This window comes from Pteronotus mesoamericanus, unplaced genomic scaffold, assembly GCF_021234165.1.
Source record: "Pteronotus mesoamericanus isolate MK-2021 breed Mesoamerican mustached bat unplaced genomic scaffold, CSHL_Meso_final contig_90, whole genome shotgun sequence".
Classification (NCBI taxonomy): domain Eukaryota; kingdom Metazoa; phylum Chordata; class Mammalia; order Chiroptera; family Mormoopidae; genus Pteronotus; species Pteronotus mesoamericanus.
Genome location: NW_026555277.1, coordinates 29,220,846 through 29,239,288, shown reverse-complemented (window position 1 = coordinate 29,239,288; position 18,443 = coordinate 29,220,846). Strand labels below are relative to the sequence as shown.

Genomic DNA, 18,443 nt, shown 5'->3' with positions numbered 1-18,443 from the left:
AAAGGGGCAGGGTGGAGACAGGGCGACGGAGCTGGGTCTGCGCCCCCTGGCGGCGGTCCTCCACAGGTGCGCGGGCTGCGGCGCAGGCGCGGGGCAAGCTCGGCTAAAGAGAGCACTCCGGCTGGGTTTCTCTCGCAAAGAACTCTGACGTTGAGACCTGTCCTGGAGGAACTGTGAGCGACCTGGTGAGCAGCTGCAACAACAGCAGTAGTCGAAACTGTTTTTATAGCTTCCTGTATCCAATCAGGAGAAACCCCACCTGGTCTAGATCACTTGAACTGCGGGAATTCTTATATTCCTCCAGGACTCCGCCTTCCCTGCCCAGAAAGTTTCCATGGTAGGTAGAACCCACTATTATCACCTGGTCCTTCGCCTTCAGCCAGTCCAAGCGAGTCTGACCCATATATTAAACATTTTCCCCACCTCCGACTGCTGACATCTACACCACCCGTTTTTTTCTATCAGTGTCACGAGAAAACTATTTTGAATTTTCCCTGTTTAACTGGATGCAAACAGTGTTCATGTGTACATACTCTGAAACCACAGTGCTTCACTTAAATCTAGTTTTTCCCCCTTTTATAAATTGTGACTTCAGATAATTTACTTAATGTGATTTTCTTCCATTTTTTTCTATCTCATCTTACAATGGGGATAATAATAGAACCTACTTCACTGGGTTCTTGGAAAGGTGAGATTAACTGCAACTGTAAAGGTAAAGTAAATACATTATTTAAAACTATCAAGGACAGCAGTTTTCAACCGGTGTGCTGCAAGAATTTTTAAAACATGCAATACCTGACTATTTAGTCAGGGGCACTGACCTCTTTTCCCTTAGATGGTCAAATAAAAAAAATGACAACAGCCAACACAACAGTAGCCATCCAGTGTGAATGAATCAAAATTATACTTATTTTTTTTGTCAGATTGGCAAAAATAGAACATTTTTTGGTGTGCCACCGAATTTTGGTAATCAGTGTAAGTATGCCATGACAGGAAAAAGGTTGAAAATAATTGATCTAGGATACAGTGTGTTCTCATTAAGTGATAACAATACTGTATTTCCTGCTTTCTGGCTGCCAATATTCATAAGAAGTGCTTATGTTCTCAAGGTGTAACTTGTCACTGGTTCTCAGACTTCTTTTGCCCTCCCACTCTTTTTTAAAAACATATTTTGAGCCCCGGCCAACGTGGCTCAGTGGTTGGAGTGTCGTCCCATAACCGGAAGGTTGCAGGCAATTCCCAGTCAGGGCACATGCTTAGGTTGCAGGTTCATCCCTGGTGCTGGCGTGGGTGCGTGTGACCTTTGGTCCTGACGCATCCCATTCTGGCCTCGGTGCAGATCCTTGGCCTGGGTGGCTATGGAAGCAACCAGTCAATGCTTCCCTTGTTTGGATGTTTCTCTTTCTTCCTTCCTCTCTCCTGTCTTCTCTCTCTAAAAAAGCAAATAAACATGTCCCCAGGTGAGGATAAAAATAGAATAAAAATAAAAGCATACTTTGAAATATTTCAGACATAAAAAGAATTATATACACACATCTGTGTGCTCACCATCCAGCTCCAGAAATAAAACATTGCTAGAAGAATTATCAGCCCCTGTGTACTTGTATTCCTCCCCAGCCCCGCTACTTGCCTTATAAAAACAAATCACTTATGGGATGACAGAGAGATCATTATATGAAATTGAAGATAGAGAAAAGAAAGAGCATGGGAGTTAGACTTCACTCCTTTTATTAGCATAAACTCCGGAGCAAGCTTTGTAACCCTCACAAGCTTCAGCTTCCTAAACCATAAACGCGCGGATAATATTTACCTTCCAGGCTACTGTCAGGATCAACTCATAAAAATGTATGTGAGAGAACCTCACACCGGGTTTTCAAAAACATTAGGTGTTCTGTGTCCTTAAGGGGCCTCCCTCTGCTCCCTCCAATTCTAATATTCTTCTCTATTTCATATATGGTGGTTGGGGGCAGGGGTGGTTTAGTGCTCATCCAGGCCTTAGGCACAACAGGAAACTTTCACTTCCCTGCCTCCTTGCAGTCAAGTGGTGTCACATGACTAGTCACATGACCCACAGTCTAGGAGGGAAAAGGATACCTGTCTTTCAAGGCCAAAATGTTTGATATTCATTGCAAGACTTTCTTCCCCATGCGGGAACCAAGGAGACCATGGGGCAGCTATAAGAGGGTGCATCACTAAATTGCTGTGTGGAGGACAGTTGCCTTGGAAAGTCAGTTCACTTGCATTGGACTTGACATGAGCCAGAAACAAATGTCTGTTCTTTTAAGATATTGAGATGTCAGAGTTGCCTTTTCTGCGGTATAACCCAGCCTATCCTATGCACAGTTTCTCCTTGAGGTCTTTCCTAACAGTTTGTTTCCCTATGGAACTAGGAATCAGAAAACCAAAGTTTTACTCCTGGCTCTGCTTCTTTCCTAAATCGGGAGTTGGTCAGGTGTTTTCATCTATCAAGTTGGAATAAAATATACCCTATCTTGTTTCCAGAGCTGTGATAAGATCAAATGAGATCATATATGTGAGAATGATTTTCAAACTAGGAAGCCCTATAGAGATGAAGGGAACTGAATGTTTCAATTAGTGGAGTTACCGGATATGTACAGCTGCCCAGGTTCTCTGAAGTGCTGCTAGTTTGAAATATTTTGCTCAGGTCTCCTTATCTAAACAAACCAAAGTGTACAAAAATATTATTACAATGTCATTCCTGGATTGCTTTTTTTCACATTCTATGTGAAGAATGAAATAAGACACACCTTGTAGACTGTTGCAGGTGAGGATGGGCAGGTGAGAGGTTCTTTTCCCAAACACTCAACAGTAAGATAGGTAAATTATAAATAAAAGTTAAATTATAAAATTAAAACATAATTCATTAGTTCAAAACATTTCTTGAACAACCATTATGTGTATGTGGCAGACGTATTTATGCTCTGTGTGATCCCCTTCCACAGTGAATAGGGTGTAACCGATAAGAGATGAAAATGACAGAATGGGACTGCCTAGGCTGGTTTCACTCCAGGGTTTCAAAGGAACCAAGTCAAGAATTCACAGCTGCTAAGGGAGAATTTCTTGGACAATAAGAAGAGCTCTAGTAAGAAATATTCTAGGTGACTGCATCTTATTTTATTCAGAAAACAAATTCAAAACAAACCAGTTTTCTATTATTCCTTCCATCCACTTCTTTCTCTGTCCCCTCCCTCCCACTCCTCTCCCTCCCACTCCCCTCCCCTTTCCTCCCTCCCTCCCTCTCTCCCTTCCCTGCTCCCTTCCTCTTTCTTTTCTCTTTCTTTCTCTTTCTTTCTTTCTTTCTTTCTTTCTTTCTTTCTTTCTTTCTTTCTTTCTTTCTTTCTTTTTTTCTTTCTTCTTTTTCCTTCTCTTTCATCTTAACATCCATCCATTTGTCACATACTCATATATGGTCTTTATGTTACAGTTAACACAAGTGAGATGGTTTTCATGATGCATGTTATTGGATTGATTATCATTGAAAACTGATGGAAAGTGAATCTGATTGATTGGATTGGTTTGTCAATGAGGACTGGCTTTACTAATTAGGTTATATGTTAGCTCTATATGTGCAACTCCAAAGTTTTGTCAAAAAATATGTAAAGCATATGTAAAATATACAATATGGTAGAATTAGATTCTTTGCAACTATTTGAATTTAAAAACAATTTAGATGCCAACCTAAAAATATGCAATGGAATATATCATCTTATAAGGATACCTTAAAGTCAGAATCTTTCTCGCACCAGAAACTGAGAGAGCAAGACAATAAATATAATAACCTTTGATAAAATTACAGACAAGAAAGACTCAGTTAATCAGAAGAGGAATTAGAGATGATGGGGCCTAGGACAAGAGAGACCCAGTGTGGGAGTTCCCATGTGCATGCTGTTCGGGGGAGGAAGTGCCCTGCATCAAAATGTCCCCTTAGTTGCCCAGGTCCAAAGGCAGGAGTCTTGGACACGCCCTCATGTCATTAATCTTTGGGTTGTAATAGCAGTTACCTATTGAATGAGTTCATGCTCTCTGACCGTGGCTAAAGGAAGCCTAAAAAGCACACGAGTGGTCGTCACTCAATAGAGGATTCCGGCCTTGGCGTAGATTTCAAGCACAATAAGTTGTAGGGTAACCCTCACCCTCTCTCCCTCCTTCTTCTCACCCCACTCCACCAAAATAAGGGAATGACCTCAGAGAGCAGAGGAGGGAGGAGCTGATGACCACTGACGTGGCAGGGGCAAAGAGGGAAAGTGCGTGAGGGGTGTAGACATGTTGGTGTGTCCGGGAACGGTGTTGGGGAGGTGTTAGACAGTAATAACAAGCTTTGATGGTGTGCCCTTGGCCCAGTCTGCTGTCCAGGCTGAGAGCAGGCTGAGCCGCCAGGAGCCAGAAGCTGAGTTTTGGGACTTGCCTTGGAATCTACAGAAGTTCCCAGTGTTGTCCATGGCGATGAGTTTTCTTTGGTAAAGCCTGTCTACCAACAAGGGGTAAAATTACTTGCCCTTCCTTCATCTTCTTCCCAAATCCCAATCAAGAACCCATGCTTTTTGTGGCACACTCATTTTTCCTGCTCCTGGGGAAAGGAGGGTATTTTTTCCGTCTTCCTTTGGAAAAATGGGAAGGGTGGGCACACTTCCACTGCCCTGGGGCCAGTTTTGTCATAGCTTCATCACTGCTCATCAGGCAAAGTTCAGGCTATAAATTGACCCAATTGACTGCTTTCCTTGAAGGAAAGAATGTACCAGCTTGGGATGTAAGTATCCAATCTATTTGTGAGTTATATTTTTAATATAAACGAATTGCTTTTTTCTGATTTGTATCCTCGTGTCCTGTCCATTTTCAAAGGCAGTGAGTGAGTGTATAGGCGCACTGGGTGGGTAGTATCAGGTTTTAAATAATACCTTTGGACTTCTCTTGGCCTATTGTCTTCTGGACACTTTTAAAACAATTACTATTAAGAAAAATCATCCAATACTTGAAATATAGCAGGAGGAAGGCTACATATCCTTCAGGGGCATTGTTTAACATGTTCACTGAATAATTACTTAATTATCTATGTCTGAGAAATCACCTGTTTGACCTCACTATTTACTACTTGATTAGAGACCAGACACATTGACTTAGAGATTTGTGTCCAGTAAAAAATTAAACCCCACAGATGAATGCAATAGAAAATATTAACCAGTCTCATATCTTTTCAAGTATATTTTTGATTATGTTATTACAGTTGTTCCAATTTTCCCCCCTTTGCCCTCCTTGGCCCAATAATCCCCCCACTTGGTTCATGTCCATGGGTCATGCATATAAGTTCTTTGGCTTCTCCATTTCATATACTATTTTTAACATCCCCCTGTCTATTTTGTACCTACCAATTTATCTTCTTAATCCCTGCATCTTTTCCCCTATTCTCCTCCTTCCCCCTCCCTGCTAATAACTCTTCAAATGACCCCCCCATACCTATGATTCTGTTTCTGTTCTGGTTGTTTGCTTAGTATATTTATTTATTTATTTATTAGATTCAGTTCATAGTTGTGAATTTGTTGCCTTTTTAATGTTCATGGGTTTTTTTTTTTAAAAATCATGTTTATTCTATTACAGTTGTCTCAATTTTTCCCCTTTTATCCCCCTCCATCCATCCCACCCCTCCCCCCGGCTCCCACAGTCAATTCCCACTCTGTTATCCATGTCCATGGGTCATTCATGTATGTTCTTTGTTTGGGTTCTTCTCCTTCTTTCCACCATTGTTCACCTTCCCCATCCCCTCTGGTCGCTTTCAGTCTGCTCCATGTTTCCATGTCTGTGGTGTATTTTGTTCTTCAGTTTATTTTGTTGAATAGATTCCACTTATAGGTGAGATCTTATGGTATTTATCTTTCACCAACTGGGTTATTTAACTTGGCATACTATCCTCCAGTTCCATCCATGTTGTCGCAAAAGGTAGGAGTTCCTTCTTTCTTAAAAGCAGATTTTATTTATTTATTTATTTTTTAATGTCAAAATCTATGATAAAATATTAAAAAATTTAAATTCATTATAAAGTCTCAGCAATTAAAATAACATGACATCAGTACAGAAATAATCAAGTAGATCAACAAAATAAAATGGGCATTCTAGAAACCGACATATATATTTAACATGTAATATATGATTAATATGATATTTCAAATCAATGGGGGAAAATATGGCTTATACAACAAATAAGGTGCATAGACCACAATTACTTGAAATACAACAAATATAGAGCCCTATTTCACACATTATACAAAAAATATTCAGGTGAGTTAAAAATCAATATGTAAAATCTGAGGAGTTTTAGGACAAAATACAAAATATGTTTTTCTTACCCTGAAGTAACATATTCAAACCCAGGAGCTATAAAGTAAACTATTGACAATATGACTATATTAAATATTTAAGACTAGACAGTAATATACATATAAAAAAAGTTAAAGGACAAGTAACAGAAAGGAAAGTATTTTCAACACATCTAAAAATGGCTTAATTGTTTTTTTAGGGAAAAAGTTCTACAAACATTTAATCAAAAGATGGATAAAGAATACCAAAAAGTCATTTAAAGCTTTTTTAAAATAATAGAACTAGGTAAGAAATATACAAAAGCAGGTTTAGTTTCAATAACTAAAAAAGTAACAAAATATACATCATTGTCACAATCAGATTAAGAAGTATTAAAACTATTGGTGATATCAAGTATTGGTGACTGTGAAAGGAACAGGGTGTTTATAGACTTTTTTTCTTCATCTTCTTAAAGCAGTCCCTTTCGCATATCTTGCAATGCTGGTTTTGTGGAGGTGTATTCTTTTAGCCTTCTTTGGTCAGGGAAACCCCTTATTTCGCCTTCCATTTGAATTGAGAGCCTTGCTGGGTAGAGCAGTCTTGGTTGCAGGCCTTTACTTTTCATGATTTGGAATATTTCTTGCCATTTCTTTCTGGCTTGTAGTGTTTCTGTTGAGAAGTCAGTTGGTAGCCGTATCGGGGCTCCCTTATATGTTACTACCTCTTTCTCCCTTGTTGCTTTTAGGACTCTCTGTTTGTCTTTGATATTTGCCATTTTAATGATGATGTATCTTGGAGTGGGCCTCACTGGGTTCCTCCTGAATGGGACCCTCTGTGCTTCCTGGACTTGTGTGACTTTTTCTCTCCTCCAATGAGGGAAGTTTTCCATCATTATTTTTTCAAACAGGTTCTCTATTCCTTACTCATCCTCTTCTCCTGCTGGTATCCCTATTATATGGATATAGTTATGTTTCATGTTGTCCTGCATTTCCCTGAATGCCTCTTCATTCTTTTTGAGTCTTTTTTCATTTTCTTGCTCTTTCTGGGAGCTATTTTCTACTTTATCCTCCAGCTTGCTGATTTGTTCCTCTGCTTCATCTAGCCTGCTTTTGATTCCTTCTACTGTGTTCTTCAATTCAGAAATGGTATTCTTCATTTCCTCTTGTCTCTTATTGATCGTTTCTATGTCCTTTTTCATGGCGATATAGTTTGCAGTAAGTTCCTCATAGTTTCTCTGTAGTTTTTGTAATTCTCTCTGGGCTTGCTGAGCTCATTGAGCTTCCTTAGAGCCGCTGTTTTGAACTCAGTATCTGATAATTTACTTGCCTCTATTTTATATAGTTTTCTTTCTGGGGATTCCTCCTTTCCCTTCAACTGGGGGGTGTTTCTTTTTCTTCCCATTATTTGCAGGACTCTTCTTTTTGGCTTTTGCTTCTTAAATTGATCTGTCTTGATTTCCTGACTTTGTGGTGTGAATCTATGGTTGGAGACTGCTGTTTTTTCTTTGTGGATCTGCCTCTGATGTTGTCAGATGTTAGACAGGGTGAACACCTGAGGCAGTCTGTTTGAGACTTCCAGGAATCTACTGTCTGTGTCTGTCTCCTTCAGCTGTGAATCTAGTCACTCTGCACTCAGCAGGCCAGATTAGACACCATAGGGTGGGGCTGAGTTTTGGGGGAGGAGTCAGCACCAGGATTCCTCCAGCTACTCTCTCTGTTCTCTTCCCAAAGCCTCCATGTCCAGTCTCTCTTCCAGTGTCTCTAGACCACTCTGTGTCCCCTTTAGCAAGGGATCTACTATCTGTGGCTGCCACTCTGTGCTCAGCAGTCAGGCTTTAGCAATACCGGGCCAGGGCCAAGTCCCTCCTGGGCACGGGGTTATTGGGTCCTCTCACGCTGTTGCCTCTCAGGGGAGTGGTCTGCTGAGCAAAATGGCTGCTGCCACATGGGGGATGATTCAGCACCGGGATCCTGTTGGCTGCTCTCTCATTTCTCCCAAAGCTTCCTTCCCCAGTCTCTGCTCAGGTGTCTCTAGCCCACTCTGTCCCTGCCTTTGCTGGAGCCCAAGGTGAGTGGCTGCAAATAAAAATTTATGTGCTGGTCCTTTAAACAGCTCTTAGCGCCTACAACCACCTTTCTCTGGCAGAGAGCAACCCTGCCACTTTTCGCAGCTGGCTGTTTTCTGTTTATTTTCTGGGCCTTGATGCTGTAGGCTGGAAATCCCCACTTATGGGTTAGACTTCGCTCTTCTCAGGGGGATCCAACTGGCCATTTCAATATCCTTCTGGTGCTGCCGTCCATGGACGCCCCGCCTGCCTTCTTGAGTCTCTACCGCACTCCTTACCAGTTAGGTTGTGCTAAAGCTAATTCTTCTGTCCGTCCGAGGTTATAAGGCTGCTCTCTTGCTATTGTTCAGTTGTTTGTTCCAGGTGATTTCTCCACAATTTAATTGTAATTCCAGATTGGTCCTGGGGGGAGATCAATGTGACTTCTACTCATTCCTCCGCCGTCTTGATTCTCCGTTATCTCTCTCTCTTTAATCCTGTGGTGTGGATACTTCTTCGTTTTCTCAGACTGTAACGGTTGGAGTGGCCCACATCTCAGCAGTACTGGTTCCTCCTAATGTTCATAGTTTTGATCTTCTTCTCTTTCTTAAATAAGTCCCTTCAACATTTCATGTAACAATGGCTTGGTGATGACGAACTTCTTTAGCTTTACTTTGTCTAGGAAGCACTTTATCTGCCCTTCAATTCTAAATGGTAGCTTTGCTGGAGAGAGTAATTTAGGTTGTAGGACCTTGTTTATCATCACTTTGAATACTTCTTGCCAGGCCCTTCTTGCCTGCAAAGTTTCATTTGAGAAATAAGCTGATAGTCTTATGGGAGCTCCTTCACAGGTTACTCTCTGCCTTTCTCTTGCTGCTTTTAAGATTCTCTCTTTATCTTTAACCTTTGGCATTTTAATTATGATGTTTCTTGGTGTGGTCCTCTTTGGGGCCAATTTATCTGGGGCTCTCTGTGCTTCCTAGGCTTGTATGTCTATTTCCTTCACCAAATTAGGGAAGTTTTCTTTTGTTATTTTTTCAAATAAGTTTTCAATTTCTTGTTCTTCCTTTTCTTCTGGCATCTCTATGATTCGGATGGTGGCACATTTGGAGATGTCCCAGAGTCTTCCTATACTATCCTAATTTTTTTTCGAGTTCTTGTTTCTTCTTTCCGTTCTGGTTGAGCGTTTATTTCTTCCTTATGTTCAAAATCTTTGATTTGAATCCTGGCTTCCTTCCCTTCACTGTTGGTTCCTTGTAGATTTAAAAAAAAATTCACTTAGTGTGACCTTCGTTTCTTCCTTTGTGTTGTGTCATACTCAATGAATTCTGTGAGCATTCTGATCACCAGTGTTTTGAACTCTGTCTCTGATAGGTTGGCTATTTCCATTTTGTTTAGTTCTTTTTCTGGGGTTTTGTTTTATTCTTTCATTTGGGCCATATTTCTTTGTCTTCGCAATTTGGCAGCCTGCCTGTGTTTGTTTTTGTGTATTAGGTAGAGCTACTTTGACTCCCTGTAAAAGGCACTTGTAAATTACGTGGGGCAGAGCCTGAGGTAGTCACCAGGGTGGGGCAACTGGCTTCACTGCTTTGTGTCTCTGTGTTGAGGGAGGCCTTGGAGAGGGGACTGTGCCGCTACCGAACTCCTGGGTGTTTGCTGGGCACTTGCCCCTTTTCCAGTCACTTCACCTACTCCCCTTATGCAACTGGCACCTTTCCAGCTGTTGCCCTGGTGTTGAATACCAGAGTGGGTGGGTTTGTGTATGTTTTAAGACCATGCAGGCCCTTTAAGTGGAATTTCCTGAAAATCCAGCAGTTTCTTTTTCCGCCTCAACCCCCACTGGTTTTGTAGCAAGAAGTTATAGGGATTTATCTTCCAGCGCTGAAACCCTGAACTGTGCGGTCTGGCCTGGGGCTGGGATTGCTTGCTCCCAAGGTATCTCTCATGATTTTTATCCACCACACGTGACAGTGGGACAGCCCATGCCCATTCTGCCACCACCACCTCCTCTATGTGGCACATCGCATCTCCTTGCCTCTCTGCCCCGTCTCTGTGTCTCAGCCCCTCTTACCCGTCTGGGTGAATGTGGCTTCTTTAAATCATTGATTGTCAGACTTCCATACACTTCAATTTTCAGGCAGTTCTGAGTGTTATTTGTTTTGAGATTTAGTTGTAATTCCTTTTGTGGTTGCACAAGAAGGTGAAGCATGTCTACCTATTCCTCCATCTTGACTGGAAGTCTGGGGTTTCCCAGTTTTATATCTTTTCAGCAGGTAAATTAATTTCAGCATATCGTTACTAGCTATATAAAATTTCTGTTTTTCCAAGACTACTTTGATCCAGTTTGATCATCTTGCTGGTTCATTATCTAATGGATAGAATAAAATCTTAGACACGTGTTCATTCTGTATTTGCATAGCAGTCTTATGTTTAATTTTTCAAAAATTATTTTGACGCTACAACATTTCTGCTTGACTCTGCTTCTTTCCAGTGGTTGAATATTGACTATGCTGCTTAGTCAGATTTTTGCATGTTTGATGTTTGACCCCTTGAGTGGAACAATGGGACTTCTTGAATAAGACATCAAGGTCCTTGTTAACAAATACCTTACTCATTGCACTGTAGCATGAAACCAAAAATGTAATATTTTAAAATTTTCAGCTTATCCCTATTCTGGAACAATTAGAGGCTAATAGTTTAGGAAGGTTCTGCGCTCAGAAGCCTGATTTGTGTGTGTTCCTGCTTGCTGCTGAGCGTGGAGGCTCCCACAGCAGCAGCGGACAGAGGAGCATTGGAGGCAGGGGGCAGGACCCGAGGAACAGTGTCCTGAACTGTGGTTTGAGTGTGCTGGGTGAGGGGAACAGGAGCTAGTGCATATTTCCAGTGCTCCTGATTAGAATTTACAATACGATTTCTCCAAAAAGCAATTAAATAAATAATCTTAGTTTCCTTGAGTTGCCCACGATGGAGTTGGACTAACATTCTGATGCAACAGTATTATTTTCAGTAATTGTGTCTTTTCATTACAGTATGAGTCAAATAGTCTTTTGTGGGGTGGACTGGGAAACTAGTCCCAATTTATAATAGTGTTTTTATAAGAAATATGTATTTTGTTTGAAACAACTAAGTAAAAATGCTTTGGGGGAGAATACACAATCCTTTTATAGATTGGGAACAGCCAGTGATGAGACAATAAGGTTTATTATAATGACAAATTAAGTACATTAAAAACTGCTTTACTATAAAAGGGAATGGAAAGGGTGTGTGTGTGTGTGTGTGTGTGTGTGTGTGTGTGTGTGTGTGTGAATGCTATTATACCTTTGGGTTTTTTTTTTTGTTTTATTACATAAAGTAGGTCACTTTCTAAGTTCCTGCGAAGGCTTTGCCCACATTTGTATTTTCATATGGTGCTGTTAATAACTTGTGATTGTTAAAAACAAAAATAATTTTCAATTTCAGTATTTCATCCGCAAAGTATCATACTTGCATCACAATTACTGCCAGAACAGAACAATTTTCTAAGTAGAACACTGCTTTCATGAATAATGTGAGACTGACCATTTCCTTATAACAAAGTAATTTTCATATTCTGAATGATAGTTTGTATGCTACTTCTTTCCTGAAGGAGATTCTGTAGAGGATACAACATATAGTAATGTTAAATTAATATGATCTTTGAAGATTTGACATGGGCACATTGGAACATTTCCAAAATGTTTTTTTGAGGATGATGGTGGTAGTATTTGCCCTCTAAGGAATTAATTAAAGGTCATTTACATTCTCTTGTTTTCTGTACCAGTAAACTGGGTATATAGAGTCAATGCTAGAAATCTATGTACAAGAGATGATTTTAGTCATGACCAGAGGGGCATGCTTTCTGGTAGGAAATCCCTCCAAACTAAATTGGGAAGAGCCAACCATCATATTCCAGAGAGGAAAGAAAGTATTAGAAATTGGAACACAAATGGAAACTGGCATGATTCATCAGCTATAGTTCCATTGCTCTTAAAATAGGTTATAATTCATTTTTTAGTCAAGCATTTCCTATGTAATTGAAATGCCTCAAAATAATATTTAAAAATATACAATTTTCTATTTATGTGGGCATGCCTATAATAAATTAAGCATTCCTCCAAGGTTATTTCTACTCTATTTGCTTTTATCGTGTGTCAATGAACTTTCGTGCATGAAATCTTTCCCCCATTTTAAATTACTACTTTAAGATGTGTTCCTTCAATGGAAATTGGTAGGTCAAAGGCTATAGATATTTATGACTTGTGTTACAAATGACTTCCCAGAAAGACTGTCATTTTGTGTTCCGTATGGTTCTTGATGTGTCTCTAACTCATTTTCTCTAGAATTCTATGATTATTACTTTAAAAAAACAAATAAACACACACCAATAATTTAAAAAAAAATTCAAGGTCACACACAACATAATATAGTCCTGTTACAGACGGGAAAAATAAAAGATAAAAGTTTTCCCTTTATATTGTTGAATCTCACTTGGTTCCACTTTCCTGAAGTAACCACTAAGACGGAAAAAAAATACAGCCAACTTAAAATTTAAAACCAAGACCTTGCTATTTATGTGACTACACTTGAGAAGGAAGAAAGTGTTTACCTACTAGGGCTTAGGAGCCACTGCAGCACAATCCACGCATTCATCAATGTCATAGCACAATGACGTAGGTACAGTCTAAAACCACCTGGCATTCCAGTGGGGAAGATAGAGCCCAGGACATTCAGTCAGGAGGGGAAGGTGGACTTTGGAGCCATAGGTTGGCGACCTTGAAAAAGGCTGTTTAAACGTACTGGTAATACGCACCTTTGAAGAGGGTTAGAGTATCTGGTCAGTAAAACATTTAAGATTTATAAGAAGTTGATAGCATTTATCTATGAGAGTGGAAAAGGAGCTCTTGTGCTTATCTAGATAAGTCAGACATTAACCATTCTGATTAGAGGACAAGGTTTGTAACTACGGATGCTGTTTGCCTCATCACCACTCTTTGAGTGTCTTGCCTATTTGCTTGTCTTTCAGAAGTGTTCCATCTTCGCCATCCCTCCTTCCCTCTCTCTCTCTCTAAATTACCTGAAAGTTTTTTAAAAAAATTTCTAAATTACTCAAGCGTTAGGTGTAAATGTGGTTAAGCATTTCCCTTAACTTCAAAATACTAAGAAGAAATGCAGTTATGTAGTTTCCAAAATAACTACACCACTATTAGCACACTCAAAATTTAACTTACCCAATAAATTTTTAAATTACATTTATTAGGGTGACATTGGTTAATAAGATTATACGAATATCAAGTGTATAATATTATACTACATCATCTGTATACTGCACTGTGTGCTCCTCACCCAGTTTTGTCTCCTTCTGTCGCCATATATTTAACCCCCTTTGCCCTTTAATATGCCCACTCCCTTCTCTTCTGGTAACCACCATACTGTTGTCTGTGTCAATGATTATTTTTTTGTTTTTTTAAACAATTTTCTGCTTTCTGTTTACATACGGTTCTTGTCCTTTTCCATATGATTTAGTTTGCTCAGCCTGATTGTCTCAAGAAGCATCCATGTTGTTGCAAATGGCGGCATTTCATTTGTTTTTATGGTGGAATAGTTTCCCATCGTATAGATGTACAATCTAATCATGGACTGAAGGACACTTGTGTTGTTTCCATGTCTTCGCTACCATGAAAGATGCTGCAATGAACATAGGGGTTATGGAATAAATATTAGCCAAAATACAGCCACATTTAAATCCCTCCAATATTACCCCAAATACTCCTTTAGAGCTGTGACTCTGGTTTGGTTTTCCATGCAGGATTCAGTTCAGATTTGCAATTGCATTTTCTTGTCATTAATAATTTTTAAAATTAAACTTTAATTTTGAGATATTTATAGATTCACATGCAATTGTAAGGTATAGTACAGAGAAATCCCATTTATCCAGTGTCCACCAATGGTAATATCTTGAAAAACTGTAACACAATATCACGATGTCTTGACCTTGATCCATTAAAGACATCGAATATTTCCGTCACCACAAGGGCCCCTCATGTTGCCCTTTTATATCCACACCCTCCCTCTTGCCTGTACCTTCCTTGAACCCTGGAAACCATGAATCTGTTCTCCATTTCTATAATTTTATGATTTCAAGAATGTTACATGAATGGACGCATATAGCATGTTAACTTTGGGATTGGAATTGGCTATAACCATTCCTGTAGAGGTTTCATGTAAACATAGGTTTTCATTTCTCTGGGTCACATGTCCAGGGGTGTTGTCACTGAGTCTTATGGTGTTTGCATTTTAGCTTTTCAAGAAACTGCCAGAGTGGTTGTACCATTATGCATTCTCACTGGCAATATATGTGTGATTCAGGTTTATATTAGCCATTCTGATGAATGTGTAGTGATATCTCACTGTGGTTTTAATTTATGTTTCCCTAATGGTTAGTGATGTGCAACATATTTTTATGTTCTTATTTGCCATCTGTACATTCTCTTTGGCAAAAATGTCTCTTTGTGCCTTTTGCCTATTTTGTAATCGGATTGCTAGTCTTTTTACTGTGATCTGTTCTGAGACTAGGATAGCTTCCTTCCTTTTTTCTTCCTTCCCTTCCTTCTTTCCTTTCCTCCCCTTTCTCCTCCTCCCGCACCCCATCTCTCCCTCCTCCTCCTTTTTTTTTTTTTAAAACCTTTGAATGTCCAATTAATCTAGCACCACTTGTTTAGAAGGCTGTCTTTCCTTCACTGAATTGTTTTCGCATTTTTGAAAAAAATCCATCTAGTCAAAGCCCATAGGTATGGAGGGATGACTGTCTCACATTTTGTTTACTTATTCATTCATTAATGGACATTAGGGTTGTTTGTACTCTTTGACTATTGTGTTATCTCTCCGTTTCTGTGGGACAGGAACCCAGGCAAGGCTTAGCTGGTCCTCTGCTCAGAGTTTCACTGGGCTGCAATTTTATCAGAGGTTTCACTGGGAAAAAGTCTGCTTCTATCTCCTTACAGGTTTTTGGCAGAATTCATATCTTTGACATAATATGACCGAGATGTTTGGTTTTTGCTGTTCATTACTTGGGGGTCTACTCTCAGTAATGTGAGGCTGCCCGACTTTCCCAGTTAGGTGGCGCTCTCCATAGGTCCTCTGTGGAAGGTTATCACTTCAAACTAGCAAAGAAGGAAAGTCTCTTTCTTGGCTACTAAGACAGGGGCTTCTATGATGTAGAATAGCCAAAGGCATAAGTGTTATCTTGCCATATACCCTTGCTTAGAGTAAGTCACAGATTTTATCTGAATTCAAGGGAAGGAGATTTGTACATAAATATTTGTATGCACTTCTCCATATATGTAATATACTTAATAGTTTGTTTTTAAAAATAAATAAATTGAAAAAAAAAATACCCACAGTGAGATACCACCTCACACCAGTCAGAATGGCCATTATTAATAAATCAACAGGCAAGAAGTGCTGGTGAGGATGCAGAGAAGAGGGAACCCTAGTGCACTGTTGGTGGGAATGCAGACTGTTGGTGGGGGTGCAGCCCCTGTGGAAAACAGTATGGAGTTTCCTCAAAAAACTAAAAATGGAACTGCCTTTTGACCCAGCGATTCCACTGCTGGGATTATACCCTAAGAATGCTGAAACCCCAATTCAGAAGGACCTATGCACCCCTATGTTCGTAGCAACATTATTTACAATAGCCAAGTGCTGGAAACAGCCTGAGTACCCATCAGTAAATGAGGTGATCAAAAAACTGTGGTACATGTACACAACGGAATACTACACAGCAGAAAGAAAGAAGGAACGCCTCCCTTTTGTGACAGCATAAATTGAACTGGAAAATATTATGCTAAATGAAATAAGCCAGGCCATGAAAGACAAATACCATACGATCTCATTTCTAAGAGGGATCTAATGAACAAGACAAACGAGCAAAACAGAACCAGAGGCATGGAACAGACTGACAGCAACCAGAGGGGAGTGGGGAGGGGACAAAGGGTGGAAAGAAGGAGAAGGAACTAGTCGAGGAACATGCATGAATGGACAACAGGGCGGGGATTGACGGTGGGAGCGGGGGTGGGCTGGGCGGAGGAGAGCAAAGGGGGAAACATTGGGACAACTGTAATAGAACAATAATAAAATATTTAATTAAAAGATGAAAGGAAAAATAGCATAGATAGGTAAAAAGATGGAGATAATCTATTTATCTATCATTTATCTATTGCAAATTAAAAACAAACCAATGCAGGGTAGCAATGGTTATCCTAACAACAGTGAAAATCAAAGAAGCATTGAGTAGCATATCAGGTTTGTTTTTTTTTATCTTAGTCTCAAGTTTTGTTTTTCAGAGGAAGTTTTTTTTTCCAGGAATGAGTAATTTCAAGATTTTTTAAATTATTCTTTAAACTCTAAAATTTTGATAGTCTCTGCCTTGGAAGAGCTCTCTGTTCATTGTCTTTATCCAAATGTGGTGATGAGCTCTCCTAAAGCTAACACTTTGTTAAGCATTGGACAACTGACTTTGATTATGTATTGAGTAATGCTTTTATTCCATTTGACTTGACTGGATTCAATTGTTTGGGGAGATGCCACCAATCTTTGGGTTTCATTCCACCATCTCATTTATTCTATAGTATCTATCCCTATCTTTTTTCTCTCATTATTTTGATATCTTCATTCGTTGTGTATGTGATCCTAAAGTGTTTCTCCAATTTGTCTTCTGTATCACCAAGTTGCACATTTGTCTTTTTATAGCATCCAATGTATTTATTTTGTGCCTTCTCCTTGGTGTTAGTTTCATCACACCTTTTTTTTTTTTTTTTTTTGGCTTATCTTCTTACCAAGGCTCCTTCTTGTTCAGTAGATCCAATTCTTTATAGGAATAAAAGTAAATGAATATTTTACATTTTTATTCTGTTTCAGAAAAAGCTTTTTGCATCGAAATAGTTGGTAATTAAAAAAAGGTTTTTCTTGGTGCTATAGAATTTCTTCATAGCTATCATACTGATTTTGTGCTATTATTCATCCTAGAAAGAGGAGAATTTTATGTAGAGTTGGTAGAAAGGACCTTTCAATCAGAACCTTTAGACCTTTCCTTCCAGGGGCTACCTGCAGTTTCTGCTTGAGTTTTAAACTAGACCTACTATGTACAGGAAATACAATGTTATCTTTTTTTCCAACTGTAAAACTCATCAATGCAAATGCACAGAGACTCACATTGAAATTGTTCTTACTTTTTTCAATGGGTTCTTATTTGACAGAATAAGAAGACAGGTACGGATAGGCTACTGGCTTACTGTATATTTGCCAGGCTCCTTTTAGTTTTATGACATTGTTTTTTCATATGGTAAAACAAATACATGGTCATTGAACTGGGACTAAATCTTACAAGCATCTGAAGCTGCAGTTGCAAAGAGGCAAAGGGAGTTTGAACCAGAGGCATTTTGAAGGGCTCTTTAACCTTTTCTTTTGCCTTATTTTGTGGTTAGTGCAGTGCTACCTGCCTGAAATGAATTTATGTTTTTAAAAAAATTATTGATTTGAGGGATGGAAGAAGGGAGGGAAGGAGGGAGAGAGAGAAAGAGAGATTGATTGCTTTGCTTTTCCACTTACCTATGTATTTATTGATTGCTTCCTGTATGTGCCCAGACCAGAGATCAAACCTATAACCCTGGTGTATTGAGATGACACTTTGACCAACTGAGCTACTTAGCCAGGGCCTGAAATGAATTTTCATTCTTTTCTTTGTCGTTGGTTTCCCAGATACTGCCATAGCTACTTGTCTGAGGCAAATTCTCCATTCTGCTCCATGCCCCAAACCTTCCTGCTCTGGGCGACCCTGTTCAATATGGCAGCCTTGCTCCCCATCTCTAGGTTGGAAGGCATCTCTGGAGCCAACCTGTGGGTCAAAAAGAAGGCCTCAGTTCAGTCCCTTTCCTTGTCTCCCTCTCCTTCCCTTCTTTCTCTCTCTTCCCCCTTTACCCCCCTGTCCTTCCACCCTTTCCAAGGTTATTTTCTCTGCAAAAATTGAAGTGTAGATTGGGACCCTGTTATGGTCTGAATTGTGTCCCCTACAGTT

General features: G+C 39.6%; 1 protein-coding gene across 1 annotated transcript in view; it reads left to right on the top strand.

Moving 5' to 3' along the window:
* The first annotated feature begins 83 nt into the window (after positions 1-83).
* Positions 84-18,443, top strand: part of RAG1 (recombination activating 1) — a 32,435-nt gene continuing 14,075 nt past the window's right edge. Inside the window, exon 1 of the mRNA XM_054586223.1 lies at positions 84-185. The gene's annotated coding sequence lies outside the window, so the exon portion shown is untranslated. The remainder of the gene's footprint in view (positions 186-18,443) is intronic.